We start from the raw sequence: 16,496 nt of genomic DNA, 5'->3' as shown, positions 1-16,496 counted from the left end.
AGTTGTTACTTCTCCTTTTTCATCTCTAATTCTATTGATTTGAGTCTTCTCCCTTTTTTTCTTGATGAGTCTGGCTAATGGTTTATCAATTTTGTTTATCCTCTCAAAGAACCAGCTTTTAGTTTTATTGATCTTTGCTATTGTTTCCTTCGTTTCTTTTTCATTTATTTCAGATCTGATCTTTATGATTTCTTTCAATCTGCTACCTTTGGGATTTTTTTGGTTCTTCTTTCTCTAATTGCTTTAGGTGCAAGCTTAGGTTGTGTATTCAAGGTGTTTCCTGTTTCTTAAGGTAGGATTGTATTGCTCTACACTTCCCTCTTAGAACTGCTTTTGCTGCATCCCATAGGTTTGGGGTCGTCATGTCTCCATTGTCATTTGTTTCTAGGTATTTTTTGATTTTCTCTTTGATTTCTTCAGTGATCACTTCGTTATTAAGTACTGTGTTGTTTAGCCTCTATGTGTTTGTATTTTTTACACATCTTTTCCTGTAATTGATATCTAGTCTCATAGTTTTGTGGTCAGAAAAGATACTTGATATGATTTCAATTTTCTTAAATTTACCAAGGCTTGATTTGTGACCCAAGATATGATCTATCCTGGAGAATGTTCCATGTGCACTTGAGAAAAATGTGTATTCTGTTGTTTTTGGATGGAATGTCCTACAAATATCAATTAAGTCCATCTTGTTTAATATGTCATTTAAAGCTTGTGTTTCCTTATTTATTTTCGTTTTGGATGATCTGTGCATTGGTGAAAGTGGGGTGTTAAAGTCCCCTACTATGAATGTTTTTCTGTCAATTTCCCCTTTTATGGCTGTTAGTATTTGCCTTATGTATTGAGGCGCTCCTATGTTGGGTGCATAAATATTTACAATTGTTATATCTTCTTCTTGGATCGATCCCTTGATCATTATGTAGTGTCCTTCTTTGTCTCTTCTAATAGTCTTTATTTTAAAGTTTATTTTGTCTGATATGAGAATTGCTACTCCAGCTTTCTTTTGAATTCCACTTGCATGGAATATCTTTTCCATCCCCTCACTTTCAGTCTGTATGTGTCCTTAGGTCTGAAGTGGTTATCTTGTAGACAGCATATATATGGGTCTTGTTTTTGTATCCATTCAGCCAATCTGTGTCTTTTGGTGGGAGCCTTTAGTCCATTTACATTTAAGGTAATTATTGATATGTATGTTTCTATTACCATTTTCTTAATTGTTTTGTGTTTGTTTTTGTAGGTCTTTTCCTTCTCTTGTGTTTCTTCCTTAGAGAAGTTCCTTTAGCATTTGTTGTAAAGCTGGTTTGGTGGTGCTGAACTCCCTCAGCTTTTGCTTGTCTGTAAAGGTTTTAATTTCTCCATCAAATCTGAATGAGATCCTTGCTGTGTAAAATAATCTTGGTTGCAGATTTTTCTCCTTCATCACTTTAAGTATGTCCTGCCACTCCCTATGGCTTGCAGAGTTTCTGCTCAAAGATCAGCTGTTAACATTATGGGGATTCCCTTGTGTGTTATTTTTCCCTTGCTGCTTTTAATATGCTTTCTTTGTATTTAATTTTTGAACGTTTGATTAATATGTGTCTTGGCATATTTCTCCTTGGATTTATCCTGTATGGGACTCTCTGTGCTTCCTGGACTTGATTAACTATTTCCTTTCCCATATTAAGGAAGTTTTCAACTCTAATCTCTTCAAATATTTTCTCAGTCCCTTTCTTTTTCTCTTCTTCTTATGGAACCCCTATAATTCAAATGTTGGTGCGTTTAATGTTTTCCCAGAGGTCTCTGAGACTGTCCTCAGTTCTTTTCTTTTTTCTTTATTCTGCTCTGCAGTAGTTATTTCCACTATTTTATCTTCCAGGTCACTTATGTGTTCTTCTGCCTCAGTTATTCTGCTATTGATCCCATCTAGAGTATTTTTAATTTCATTTATTGTGTTGTTCATCATTGTTTGTTTCATCTTTAGTTCTTCTAGGTCTTTGTTAAATGTTTCTTGCATTTTGTCTATTCTATTTCCAAGATTTTGTATCATCTTTACTATCATTATTCTGAATTCTTTTTTAGGAAGACTGCCTATTTCCTCTTCATTTGTTAGGTCTGGTGGGTTTTTATCTTGCTCCTTCATCTGCTGTGTGTTTTTCTGTCTTCTCATTTTGCTTATCTTACTATGTTTTGGGTCTCCTTTTTACAGGCTGAAGGTTCGTAGTTCCTGTAGTTTTTGGTGTCTGTCCCCAGTGGCTAAGGTTGGTTCAGTGGGTTGTGTAGGCTTCCTGGTGGAGGGGACTAGTGCCTGTGTTCTGGTGGATGAGGCTGGATCTTGTCTTTCTGGTGGGCAAGTCCACGTCTGGTGGTGTGTTTTGGGGTTTCTGTGGACTTATTATGATTTTAGGCAGCCTCTCTGCTAATGGGTGGGGTTGTGTTCCTGTTTTGCTAGTTGTTTTGCATAGGGTTTCCAGCACTGTAGCTTGCTGGTCGTTGAGTGAAGCTGTGTCCTGGTGTTGAGATAGAGATCTCTGGGAGATGTTCACCGTTTGATATTATGTGGAGCTGGGAGGTCTCTTGTGGACCAGTGTCCTGAAGTTGGCTGTCCCACCTCAGCGGCATAGTACTGACTCCTGGCTTCAGCACCAAGAGCCTTTCATCCAGATGGATCAGAATAAAAGGGAGAAAAAGTAGAAAGAAAGAATTAGTAGAAGTAGAAAGAAAGAAAGAAAAAGAAAGAAAGAAACAAAGAAGGAAAGAAAGAAATAAAGAAACCAGGGAGGGAGGGAGGAAGGAAGGAACGAAGGAGGGAAGGAAGGAAAAAGAGCAAGAAGATTAAGTAAAATAAAATAACGTAAGATAAAATATAATAAAGTTATTAAAATAAAAATTATTAAGAAAAATAAATTAAAACAAAAAAACGGACAGTTAGAACCCTAGGACAAATGGTGGAAGCAAAGCTATACAGACAAAATCTCACACAGAAGCATCCACGTACACACTCACAAAAAGAGGAAAAGGGGAAAAAATCATAAATCTTGCTCTCAAAGTCCACCTCCTCATTTTGGGATGTTTCATTGTCTATTCATGTATTCCACAGATGCAGGGTACATCAAGTTGATTGTGGAGTTTTAATCTGCTGCTTCTGGGGCGGCTGGGAGAGATTTCCCTTTCTCTTCTTTGTTTTCACAGCTCCCATGGGCTCAGCTTTGGATTTGGCCCCGCTTCTGCGTGTAGGTCACCCGGTCGCCAGAGGGCGTCTGTTCTTCACTCAGACAGGACGGGGTTAAAGGAGCAGCTGATTCGGGGGCTCTGGCTCACTCAGGCTGGGGGGAGGGAGGGGTATGGAGTGCAGGGCGAGCCTGCGGCGGCGGAGGCCGGAGTGACGTTGCACCAGCCTGAGGCGCGCTGTGCGTTCTCCCGGGGAAGTTGTCCTTGGATCACGGGACCCTGGCTGTGGGGGGCTGCACAGGCTCCCCGGAAGGGGGGTGTGTATAGTGACCTGTGCTCCCACACAGGCTTCTTGGTGGCAGCAGCAGCAGTCTTAGCGTCTCATGCGTGTCTCTGGGGTCCGTGCTTTAGCGGCGCCTCGTGCCTTTAAGCAGTGCTCTTAATCCCCTCTCCTCGTGCCCCAGGAAACAAAGAGGGAAGAAAAAGTCTCTTGCCTCTTCTGCAGGTCCAGACTTTTCCCCGGACTGCTTCCCGGTCCTCTCCCTGCGCTCCAACCGAAGCCCAAGCCTTAGCTCCCAGCCCCCACCCACACCGGAGGGTGAGCAGACAAGCCTCTGGGGCTGGTGAGTGCCGGTCGGCCCTGATCCTCTGTGTGGGAATCTCTCAGCTTTGCCCTCTGCACCCATGTGGCTGCGCTCTCCTCCGCGGCTCTGAAGCTTTACCCCTCCGCCACCCGCAGTCTCCGCCCGCGAAGGGGCTTCCTAGTGTGTGGAAACCTTTCCTCCTTCACAGCTCCCTCCCACTAGTGCAGGTCCCGTCCCTATCCTTTTGTCTCTGTTTATTGTTTTTTCTTTTGCCCTACCCAGGTACGTGGGGAGTTTCTTGCCTTTTGAGAGGTCTGAGGTCTTCTGCCAATGTTCAGTAGGTGTTCTGTAGGAGTTGTTCCACGTGTCGATGTATTTCTGGTGTATCTGTGGGGAGGAAGGTGATCTCTGCGTCTTACTCTTCCACCATCTTCCCCTCGTCCCCCCTTCCCTGCCCTTTTTGAGATTACAAGTGAGACTATCAAAGTCAGGGTACAATTTAACATTCCAAAAACACCAAAGTGGAAAGAATAGCCAGTGTTTAATGTTTTGAATATCTGGATTCAATTTAAATAGTAAAAATTAAAATTTTGTTTACACCCAAATCAAATGAGGAGAAAAGATGAAACACTTTGGTAGGCAATGGCTAACATGAAGATAGATAAGGCAGAAAAGAGCCCCAAATTACAAATGTACCTAGTAATTTTATAATCCTGTGAAGCAAATGAGAAGGCTGGATCCTGTGGAAACCCAGAGGGATAAACCTAAGTCCACATCATCACAATGCATTTTATCAGTGACAAATTGTGTACAATTCTGAATATAAAATGTATTCTGTGCATCCAAATCCCTGCCTCGGTTATCTAAAGAAGGATCTAGTCATTTAGAAACAGCTGATCTAAGTATATAACCATGCAAGGGAATAAGACTTGGATTCGCAGTTCCCTGGCTTTTATGACATGTCCAACCACATGGGAGTCATTCCAGCACAAATTTTTATGTCTATATCCTAGTCACCAACTCTGCAGAACGTAGATGAAGATTTCACTGCCAAGTCTATGCTAGCCTGAAACATTTTCTCAAAGTGACTGCATTGTAATTCAAAAGAAGGAAACAATGTAGAAATTTGAGGAAGATAGGGTTTGTGAATTCAGTTCTGACAAGAATAATATTTGAACAGTAAATATATAGAAGAATTGGGGTATTTTCTACAGAAATGCACATAGAGGTTTTGTGGGGGGGTTGTTTGTTTTTTTCTTTTGTTTGTTTTTTTTTCCTTTAAAAAGGGAGGCTATGTTGAGGAAAGCACTTCTGCACACTTCATAAGGAATAGGAAAAGAGAAAATTTGTTTGAGATTAATATTAGACTTAAAAAGTACAAAAAGAGAGGCTGGTAACATTGGCAGTAGTCATTGAGTAAGCACACTGCTGTCATATCACTGAAAGTAGCAGATTATCTACATTTTACATTCTGCCTAGAATACAATAATGAGGTATAGCTAGGGGCAGATGTGGTGAACTCCTTCTTTCTGCCTATCTCCAGAGAAGTAACAATCTAAACAAGAACCAGGTTGAAGACAAAGGCATAGACTGCCTTTAAAAGCTCCATAACCCTATGATTCTTCAGTGTTGGAAAATCTTCTGGATTCTGTGACAGTACAGTAAAGGCTAGAATAAATTCCACCTTTACAGACACAAACTATCAAATATATTGGTTCCATAACTCATTATCCTGGCAAAGAAAATGTAACAAAATTTCTGAAGCTTTGAGTCTCAATTCCACCTCTAAATTACTAAATGACAATGCCTAAACCACTTTATGACCTTGTTCTAAGATTCTCATCTGTAGTGCACTGGATTTTCTAAGGCATATCTGCCCACAGTCTATGAGTCTATGACTCCTCTTTGCTATTTAGTTAACTAGTAGAGTATAACAGTTAAGCACACAGACTCTATATGTAATATCACCAATTCAAATCTTCATTCTACAAATATATAGCTTGTATCCATAAGAGTTCAGAGGATTGAACATAATGTTTATTTAACTGTTCAGTTCAGGATTGCTGCCTATTCCATTTGGTAGTTAAATCATTTCAATTTTTTTTCAGATATTTTGACAGCCCCAGAGAAACTCTTGGTACTAAAATGATATGTTCTATCACTTTACATGGAAAGGATAATGACAATAAAATAAAGCATTGAATTCTCACCCAATCCCAATAAGAAGATGCAGAGATGCCATAAAATATAAATTTTCAAGAAGAGCTCTTAAAGTACAAGAAGAAAAATGTCAAAAACAATTATTCATCTCATTAATCTTCTTTGAGAAATGCAGTTTAGAAGGAAAGGTATTTATATCCTCCCATCTTCAAATCTGTTTGTGGAGATAATATTGAATCTCCCTCAATGCTACCAAAAGATTCCTTGTAGAACAAAGTCAATCTACTGGGTATTATAGGTTAATCAACATATCATTTTGAACATACTCATTTGCAACTATTATTTTCATAGCTTCTTTCTTCTTCTAAAAGCAATTTCAGTTTAATAGTAGAAAAATTACAGCCTAATTATAGAAAAAAATTGAAAATGTAGAAAAGCAAAAAGAAAACGAATTGCTGTAATCTCACTAATCACTGGAAAATACAGTTAACTTTTGGGGTATTTTCTCTTTCACCTTTAACCAATGCATGTACCTCTCGGTATATTTACATATATATTTGTTTTACATACATTTTTATATATAATTTATTGAAAGTTTTATGTGTATGATTATGCTACTGCTACACATATTTTTCACAAATTATTTGTAATTGAATAATATATCATTCATATTCTCCTATGTTCTTCTTTCTTTTTTTTTAACATCTTTATTGGAGTATAACTGCTTTACAATGGTGTGTTACTTTCTGCTTTATAACAAAGTGAATCACTTATACATTATACATATACATATACCCCCATATCTCTTCCCTCTTGCGACTCCCTCCCTCCCACCCTCCCTATCCCACCCCTCTAGGTGGTCATAAACCACCGAACTGATCTCCCTGTGCTATGCGGCTGCTTCCCACTAGCTATCTATTTTACATTTGGTAGTGTATATATGTCCATACCACTCTCTCACTTTGTCCCAGGTTACCCTTCCCCCTCCCCATAACTTCAAGTCCATTCTCTAGTAGGTCTCTGTCTTTATTCCTGTCTTGCCCGTAGGTTTTTCATGATGATTTTTTAATTTATTAGATTCCATATATATGTGTTAGCATATGGCATTTGTTTTCCTCTTTCTGACTTACTTCATTCTGTATGACAGACTCTAGGTCCATCCACCTCACTACAAATAACTTAATTTCGTTTCTTTTTATGGCTGAGTAATATTCCATTGTATATATGTACCACATCTTCTTTATCCATTCATCTGTTGATGGACACTTAGGTTGCTTCCATGTCCAGGCTATTATAAATAGAGCTGCAATGAACATTGTGGTACATGACGCTTTTTCAATTATGGTTTTCTCAGGGTATATGCCCAGTAGTGGGATTGCTGGATCATATGGTAGTTCTATTTTTAGTTTTTTAAGGAAGCTCCATACTGTTCTCCATAGTGGCTGTATCAATTTACATTCCCACCAACAGTGCAAGAGGGTTTGCTTTTCTCCACACCCTCTCCAGCATTTATTGTTTGTAGATTTTTGATGATGGCCATTTGGACCGTGAGATGATGTCTCATTGTAGTTTTGATTTGCATTTCTTTAATGATGTTGAGCATTCTTTCATGTGTTTGTTGGCATTCTGTATATCTTCTTTGGAGAAATATCTATTTAGGCCTTCTGCCCATTTTTGGATTGGGTTGGGCTTTTTTTTCATATTGAGCTGCATGAGCTACATGTAAATTTTGGAGATCAATCTTTGTCAATTGCTTCATTTGCAAATATTTTCTCCCATTCTGAGCGTTGTCTTTTCGTCTTGCTTATGGCTTCCTTTGCTGTGCAAAAGCATTTAAGTTTCATTAGGTCCCATTTGTTTATTTTTGTTTTTATTTCCATTTCTCTAGGAGGTCGGTCAAAAAGGATCTTGCTGTGATTTATGTCATGAGGTGTTCTGCCTATGTTTTCCTCTAAGAGTTTTATAATATCTAGCCTTACATTTAGGTCTTTAATCCATTTTGAGTTTATTTTTGTGTATCGTGTTAGGGAGTGTTCTAATTTCATTCTTTTACATGTAGCTGTCCAGTTTTCCCAGCACCACTTATTTAAGAGGTATTTTCTCCTCTGTATATTCTTGCTTCCTTTATAAAAGATAAGGTGACCATATGTGCATGGATTTATCTCTGGGCTTTCTGTCCTGTTCCATTGATCTATCTTTCTGTTTTTGTGCCACTATCATACTGTCTTGATTACTGTACCTTTGTAGTATAGTCTGAAGTCAGGGAGCCTGATTCCTCCAGCTCCGTTTATCTTTCTCAAGATTGCTTTGGCTACTCGGGGTCTTTTGTGTTTCCATACAAATTGTGAGATTTTTTCTTCTAGTTCTGTGAAAAATGCCACTGGTAGTTTGATAGGGATTGCATTGAATCTGTAGATTGCTTTGGGTAGTAGTCATTTTCACAATTTTGATTCTTCCAATAAAAGAACATGGTATATCTCTCCATCTATTTGTATCATCTTTAATTTCTTTCAGTGTCTTATAATTTTCTGCATACAGGTCTTCTGTCTCCTTAGGTAGGTTTATTCCTAGATATTTTATTCTTTTTGTTGCAGTGGTAAATGGGAGTGTTCTCTTAATTTCACTTTCAGATTTTTCTTCACTAGTTTATAGGAATGCAAGAGATTTCTGTGCATTAATTTTGTATCCTGCTACTTCACCAATGCATTGATTAGCTCTAGTAGTTTTCTAGTAGCACCTTTAGGATCCTCTATGTATAGTATCATGTCATCTGCAAACAGTGACAGCTTTACTTCTTTTCTGATTTGGATTCCTTTTATTTCTTTTTCTTCTCTGATTGTTGTTGCTAAAACTTCCAAAACTATGTTGAATAGTAGTGGTGAAAGTGGGCAACCTTGTCTTGTTCCTCATCTTAGTGGATATGGTTTCAGTTTTTCACCATTGAGGATGATGTTGGCTGTGTGTTTGTCATATATGGCCTGTATTATGTTGAGGTAAGTTCCCTCTATGCCTACCTTCTGGAGGGTTTTTATCATAAATGGGTGTTGAATTGTGTCGAAAGCTTTCTCTGCATCTATTGAGATGATCAGATGCTTTTTCTCCTTCAACTTGTTAATATGGTGTATCACATTGATTGATTTACATATATTGGAGAATCCTTGAATTTTGGGATAAACCCCTCTTGATCATGGTGTATGATCCTTTTAACGTGCTGTTGGGTTCTGTTTGCCAGTATTTTGTTAAGGATTTTTGCATCTATGTTCATCAGTGATATTGGCCTGTAGTTTTCTTTCTTTGTGACATCCTTGTCTGCTTTTGGTATCAGGGTGATGGTGGCCTCGTAGAATGAGTTTGGGAGTGTTGCTCCCTCTGCTATATTTTGGAAGAGCTTGAGAAGGATAGGTCTTAGCTCTTCTCTAAATGTTTGATAGAATTCGCCTGTGAAGCCATCTGGTCCTGGGCTTTTGTTTGTTGGAAGATTTTTCATCACAGTTTCAATTTCAGTGCTTGTGATTGGTCTGTTCATATTTTCTATTTCTTCCTGCTTCAGTCTTGGCAGCTTGTGCATTTCTAAGAATTTGTCCATTTCTTCCAGGTTGTCCATTTTATTGGCATATAGTTGCTTGTAGTAATCTCTCATGATCCTTTGTACTTCTGCAGTGTCAGTTGTTACTTCTCCTTTTTCATTTCTAATTCTATTGATTTGAATCTTCTCCTTTTTTTTCTTTTTTGTGGTACGTGGGCCTCTCACTGTTGCGGCCCCTCCCATTTCAGATCACAGGCTCCGGACGTGCAGGCTCAGCGGCCATGGCTCACGGGTCCAGCCGCTCCGCGGCATGTGGGATCTTCCCGGACCGGGGCACGCACCCGTGTCCCCTGCATCGGCGGGCGGACTCTCAACTACTGCATCACCAGGGAAGCCTGTCCTTTTTTTTCTTGATGGGTCTGGCTAATGGTTTATCAATTTTGTTTATCTTCTCAAAGAATGAGTTTTTAGTTTTATTGATCTTTGCTATAGTTTCCTTCATTTCTTTCTCATTTATTTCTGATCTGATCTTTATGATTTCTTTCCTTTGGCTACCACTGGGGTTTTTTATTCTTCTTTCTCTAATTGTTTTACGTGTAAGCTTAGGTTGTTTATTTGAGATGTTTCTTGTTTCTTAAGGTAGCATTGTATTGCTATAAACTTCCCTCTTAGAACTGCTTTTGCTGCATCCCATAGATTTTGGGTCATTGTGTTTTCATTGTCATTTGTTTCTAGGTATTTTTTGATTTCTTCAGTCATCTCTTGGTTATTAAGTAGTGTGTTGTTTAGACTCCATGTGTTTGTATTTCTTACAGATTTTTTCCTGTAATTGATATCTAGTCTCATAGCATTGTGGTCAGAAAAGATATTTGATACAATTTCAATTATCCTAAATTTAGCAAGTCTTGATTTGTGACCCAAGATATGATCTATCCTGGAAAATGTTCCATGAGCACTTGAGAAGAAAGTGTATCCTGTTGTTTTTGGATGGAATATCCTATAAATATCAATTAAGTCCATCTTGTTTCATGTATCATTTAAAGCTTGTGTTTCCTTATCGATTTTCATTTTGGTTGATCTGTCCATTGGTGAAAGTGGAGTGTGAAAGATGGAGATCTCTTGGAGATTTTCGCCATTTGATATTATGTGGAGCTGGGAGGTCTCTTGTGGACCAATGTCCTGAACTTGGCTATCCCACCTCAGAGGCACAGCCCTGATGCCTGGCTGGAGCACCAAAAGCTGTCTTCCACACGGCTCAGAATAAAGGGGAGGGGAAAAAAAGAAAGAAAGAAGGAAGAAAATAAAATAAAATAAAGTTATTAAAATAAAATTAATTATTAAAAATATTTTTAAGTAATAAAAAAAAGAAGGAAGAGAGCAATCAAACCAAAAATCAAATCCACCAATGATAACAAGCGCTAAAAACTATACTAAAACAAACAAACAAACCATAAAAAGAAGGACAGACAAATGGTAAAAATAAAGCTATAGGACAAATGGTAAAAATAAAGCTATACAGACCAAATCACACACAGAAGCATACACATACACACTCACAAAAAGAGAAAAAGGAAAAAATATATATATCGTTGCTCCCAAAGTCCACCGCCTATATTTGGGATGATTCGTTGTCTATTCAGGTATTCCACAGATGCGGGGTACATCAAGTTGATTGTGGAGATTTAATCCACTGCTCCTGAGGCTGCTGGGAGAGATTTCCCTTTCTCTTCTTTGTTCGCACAGCTCCCAGGGGCTCAGCTTTGGATTTGGACCCGCCTCTGCATGTAGGTCACCTGAGGGCATCTGTTCTTCGCTCAGACAGGACGGGGTTAAAGGAGCAGCTGATTCGGGGGCTCTGGCTCACTCAGGCCGGGAGGAGGGAGGGGTACAGATGTGGGGCGAGCCTGCAGGGGCAGAGGCCAGTGGGACGTTGCAACAGCCTGAGGCACACTGTGCGTTCTCCCAGGGAAGTTGTCCCTGTATCACGAGACCCTGGCAGTGGCGGGCTGCACAGGTTCCCAGGAGGGGAGATGTGGATAGTGACCTGTGCTTGCTCACAGGCTTCTTGTTGGCAGCAGCAGCAGCCTTAGCGTCTCATACCCATCTCTGGGGTCCGCGCTGATAGCCACGGCTTGTGCCCATCTCTGGAGCTCCTTTAAGTAGTGCTCTTAATCCCCTCTCCTCACGCACCAGGAAACAGAGAGGCAAGAAAAAGTCTCTTACCTCTTCGGCAGCTCCAGACTTTTTCCCGGACTCCCTTTCGGCTAGCTGTGGCTCACTAGCCCCCCTCAGCCTGTGTTCATGCAGCCAACCCCAGTCCTCTCCCTGGGATCTGACCGAAGGCCGAGCCTCAGCTCCCAGCCCCGCCCATCCCGGCAGGTGAGCAGACAAGCCTCTCGGGCTGGTGAGTGCTGGTCGGCACTGATCCTCTGTGCGGGAACCTCTCCGCTTTGCCCTCCCCACCCCTGTTGCTGTGCTCTCCTCTGTGGCTCCGAAGCTCCCCCCTCCGCCACCCTCAATCTCCGCCCTTGAATGGGCTTCCTAGTGTGTGGAAACCTTTACCCCTTCACGGCTCCCTCCCACTGATGCAGGTCCTGTCCCTATTCTTTTGTCTCTGTTTTTTATTTCTTCTTTTGCCCTACCCAGGTACGTGGGAAGTTTCTTCCCTTTTGGGAGGACTGAGGTCTTCTGCCAGCATTCAGTAGGTGTTCTGTAGGAGTCGTTCCACATGTAGATGTATTTCTGATTTATTTGTGGGGAGGAAGGTGATCTCTGCATCTTACTCTTCCACCATCTTGAAGCTCCTCTCCTCTCCTATGTTCTTAGTTTAAAGAACATTGGGGTTGTCTCTCTGGCTACATCAATTTTGTAAAAATCTATAATTATAAAATTATAGAGTTAAAGATAATTTGTCCAAATATGTGCATGATATTAAGGATTTTCTTTCAACAAATCAATGGGCCTCTTGGAAAATTGTACTGTTTTACAATACAAATTTTGAAATTACTAATTTACCAAACTTTATACTACCAAAAAGAAATTTATAATACCGTTGACCCTTGAACAACACAGGTTTGACTGCACAGGTCCACTTATACTCAGATTTTTTTCAGCATTAACTTCTACAGTACTACATAACCTGCTGTTGGTCAGATCCATGGATGCAGAACCATTGTTACTGAGGAACCATGTATTCAGAGGGCCAACTATATGTTATACTGGGTTTTCAACTGAGTGGAGGGTCATCACTCCTAACCCCAACATTGTTCAGGGTTCAACTGTGTATAAATATATATGTGTGTATATATATATATATATATATATACACACACACACACATATTCACATAATTGTATTTATCTATATTTATGATTAAACTTAGTAAGAAATATGTCCGATCTAATGTATTTGTCAGAAATGTAGATCTACTGAAAGGCATAAAAATTTGTTTAATGTATGAAAATTAATCATTTCAAGTCTTAGGAAGACTTGAAATCTAGTAAAGTTGTTAATTTTACCAAATTAATATATAAATTATATGCAATCTCAAACAAAATAATTGGGAGGTAGTTTGATTAGTAAATTCTAATTCATCAGGAATTAAATTGATTTTTTTATGCCAAAAGAATTTTACAAAAAGAATAAAGATGGGAGATGTTCCATGCCTAATATTGCACTATATCATAAAGTTAGCTGTAACAATTGAAACTATGTTTATGTTGTCAAGGTTCACAATGGGTACGAATTCACTAAAATGTGATAGTCTACTTCTAGACATGGAAAGAAAGAGTAATGAAGTTGATTAAGAGCATAGACTTTGGAAAGACAGACTTGGGATCAAAACTGGCTTTGCCTCTAAAACTATGATCAATAACTTAAATTACCTAAGCCTTGATTTCCTCATTTTGAAAGAAAGTAAATAATGTGCACTTATAAGACTGTTACAGGAATCAAATGAGAGGACAAACAATAAGCCTTAGTGCTGTACTTCACAGGTAGAAAGGGCTCCTTAAATATTAAGTTTTAACTATTTGTGTTAGTTATTCTAGTTGTTTATAAGTAAAGCAGCTAAGCTTTTTTGTTAGGGAATGGTATTTGGGGTGAGCAAAATTGAGGTATTGTTAATTTGTGACAATGACAGTTTAACTTTGTACATAAAACAACTTTTACATCTAGCTCATGCCATCTGCAGGTTGGCACAGAGACCAGAAAATAGTGATTTTTGTGGAGTAAATGAGACACATCACCTGAAAGGGAAAAACCTATAGGGATTATATTTATTTATTTTATTGAAGTATAGTTGTTATATTATTATATTCGCTTCAGGGGTAAACTGGTAATTCAATATTTTTATAGATTATACTCCATTTAATTTATTATTAAATATCGGCTATTGTCTGCCAATACCTGTGGCCTCATGCTCACTGAGGTTTGAGAATGACAATCTCATGTGAAAAAATCTCTGTAACATTGGCTCCTCTTCTGCTTTAGTGACCTGTTATAAATGTTGCATAGAGGCCATTTACTCCAATTATATAAATTATGTACCTAGCAGACATTTTGTAATAGCTTAATGATATTTAATGGATTGATTATACTATACTCTAATATAGACAAAAATGGAGAACTTGCCAATATAAATAAAACACCTGCTGAAATACAGGACTCTAGGAAGGCAAGAGAAATATTTGTTAGGAAAGAATTGCAGTTAGCTTTTTATAAACTGAATGGATGTGTGTAGCCAGTTTCCTCAAACTAATTATCTTTTGGAAATTTGAAAAAATTGGTGTCATGTACAATTTCTTCATTAATGCATTTGTTTTTAAAGAGCAAACACCAAGTTCATATTTGCTACCATAGAGAGAGTTGTGTCAGACCTCCAAAAACAATAAAAGAATATCTATATGAGGAAAATGGTAATACTGTGTATAAATCTTACATCAGTGTATTTAAAACAACTAGGACTATATTTTTCCTTTATCAAGAATTTATTTATTTAAGCACTTACCATATGCCAAGCCCTATGCTCTGTCACTTCATACATATTCAACTCACAGTCACTGGTGGTTATTAGGAATAGTAGCAGCCTTGCTAAACTGTCATAAACTCATTCACTGGCTCATCATTTAAAACAATAATGTATACAAAGCATGATCATAAGGAAATTTTAAGGAACATGTCTCAGGAGGCAGGCAGATGGATACAGGATGCTCTGTAAGAGGAATCCTATAGCTATTTGTCCAAGCAGAGGCTAATGGAAAACAGATTCAGTCTTCCACTTTTTCTTTAGCTACACCTGAAAGAAAACAAGAGTATGAACTAAACACAGTCAGGAGAAAATAGTGTTTATCAAGAACAAAATTAAGCTATTATTTTTATACTACATTAATGTTTTATTAATGTAGATTTTTTCACCACAGCATTGTTACCTGTTTTTATAAATGAAATAATATGGGAAGTACTCTTGTATCTGGCTTATTTTACTCAACATAATATTTTATATTCATCCATGTCATTGTATACCATTAGTTTAATCAACTTTCTGTTGTATAGAAGTCCACTGTTTTCTTAAACACCACAGTTTATCCATTCTCCTGTTGATGGACTTTTGAGTTGTTTCCAGGGTTTGGTTGTAAATAAGCTAACTATGAATTTGTCTTTCAGTGGATATGTGCAATCATTTTCTATTGCTAGGCTTTCACCTAGAAATAGATTAGAATTGCTGTTTTTTAAGGTAGTCAGGGTCAGTGGCATAACAAGCTTATTTGACAGATGGAGTTGAAAATTTCTTAACAATGCCTCCTCTATATGATAGAAGTACTCTCAGTAATAATCACAAAATAAAATAATAATAACAATGGTAAGAAAAGAATACAAGCAATAAAAATTTTCTTTAATTTCACATTATGTCAGTAAAAAATAAAATATTATAGCATAAAAATGAAAAAGCAACAGATTAATGTTTTTAACCACATTTTTATATGTTTAAAAGAATATACATTTACATTTCTGTCACCATAATAAATAATTAATATTAGTTTCTGTTCTTATGACTCAACTTCTACAAATATGCCAATGCTCTTCCAAATTTTAATCTTTTTTTTACGCTTATATTCAATAGACCTATAACCAGAGTCATCAACATCTTTGCTATAGCTGATGGAAGAACTAAAACATACACTTTGCAAACAAAAATATCCTACCTTGCAATTAGCATACTATTTCATTTTTGTAAATTTTAAACACAGATAGAATTTTCAAGTGATTCCCATACAATGATATAATTAAAGTAACTTAAATTCTCCCTGTCTTTTTAGTCAATGTGTTCTCATTATTAATTTTTAATCTAACATTTAAATATAAGAATATGTAATACCAATGGGATTGGAGACAAAACTTCAATCTGAGTAATTTCAAACTTTTATAAGCTTATTCTTTTTTTTTTAACATCTTTATTGGAGTATAATTGCTTTACAATGGTGTGTTAGTTTCTGCTTTATAACAAAGTGAGTCAGTTATACATATACGTATGTTCCCATATCTCTTCCCTCTTGCGTCTCCCTCCCTCCCACTGTCCCTATCCCACCCCTCTAGGTGGTCACAAACCAACGAGCTGATCTCCCTGTGCTATGCGGCTGCTTCCCACTAGCTATCTATTTTATGTTTGGTAGTGTATATATGTCCATGCCACTCTCTCACTTTGTCCCAGCTTAACCTTCGCCCTCCCCATATACTCAAGTCCATTCTCTAGTAGGTCTGTGTCTTTATTCCCATCTTACCCCTAGTGACCTTGTTTTTTCTTAGATTCCATATATATGTGTTAGCATACAGTACTTGTTTTTCTCTTTCTGACTTACTTCACTCTGTATGACAGACTCTAGGTCCATCCACCTCACTACAAATAACTCAATTTCGTTTCTTTTTATGGCTGAGTAATATTCCATTGTATATATGTGCCACATCTTCTTTATCCATTCATCTGTTGATGGACACTTAGGTTGCTTCCATGTCCTGGCTATTATGAATAGAGCTGCAATGAACATTGTGGTACATGACTCTTTTTGAATTATGGTTTTCTCAGG

The sequence above is a fragment of the Delphinapterus leucas genome, chromosome 4, assembly GCF_059928025.1.
Source record: "Delphinapterus leucas isolate spDelLeu-1000000601 "Yukka" chromosome 4, BTC_Dleu_Yukka2, whole genome shotgun sequence".
NCBI classification, from domain to species: domain Eukaryota; kingdom Metazoa; phylum Chordata; class Mammalia; order Artiodactyla; family Monodontidae; genus Delphinapterus; species Delphinapterus leucas.
This window is presented reverse-complemented; position numbering follows the sequence as displayed.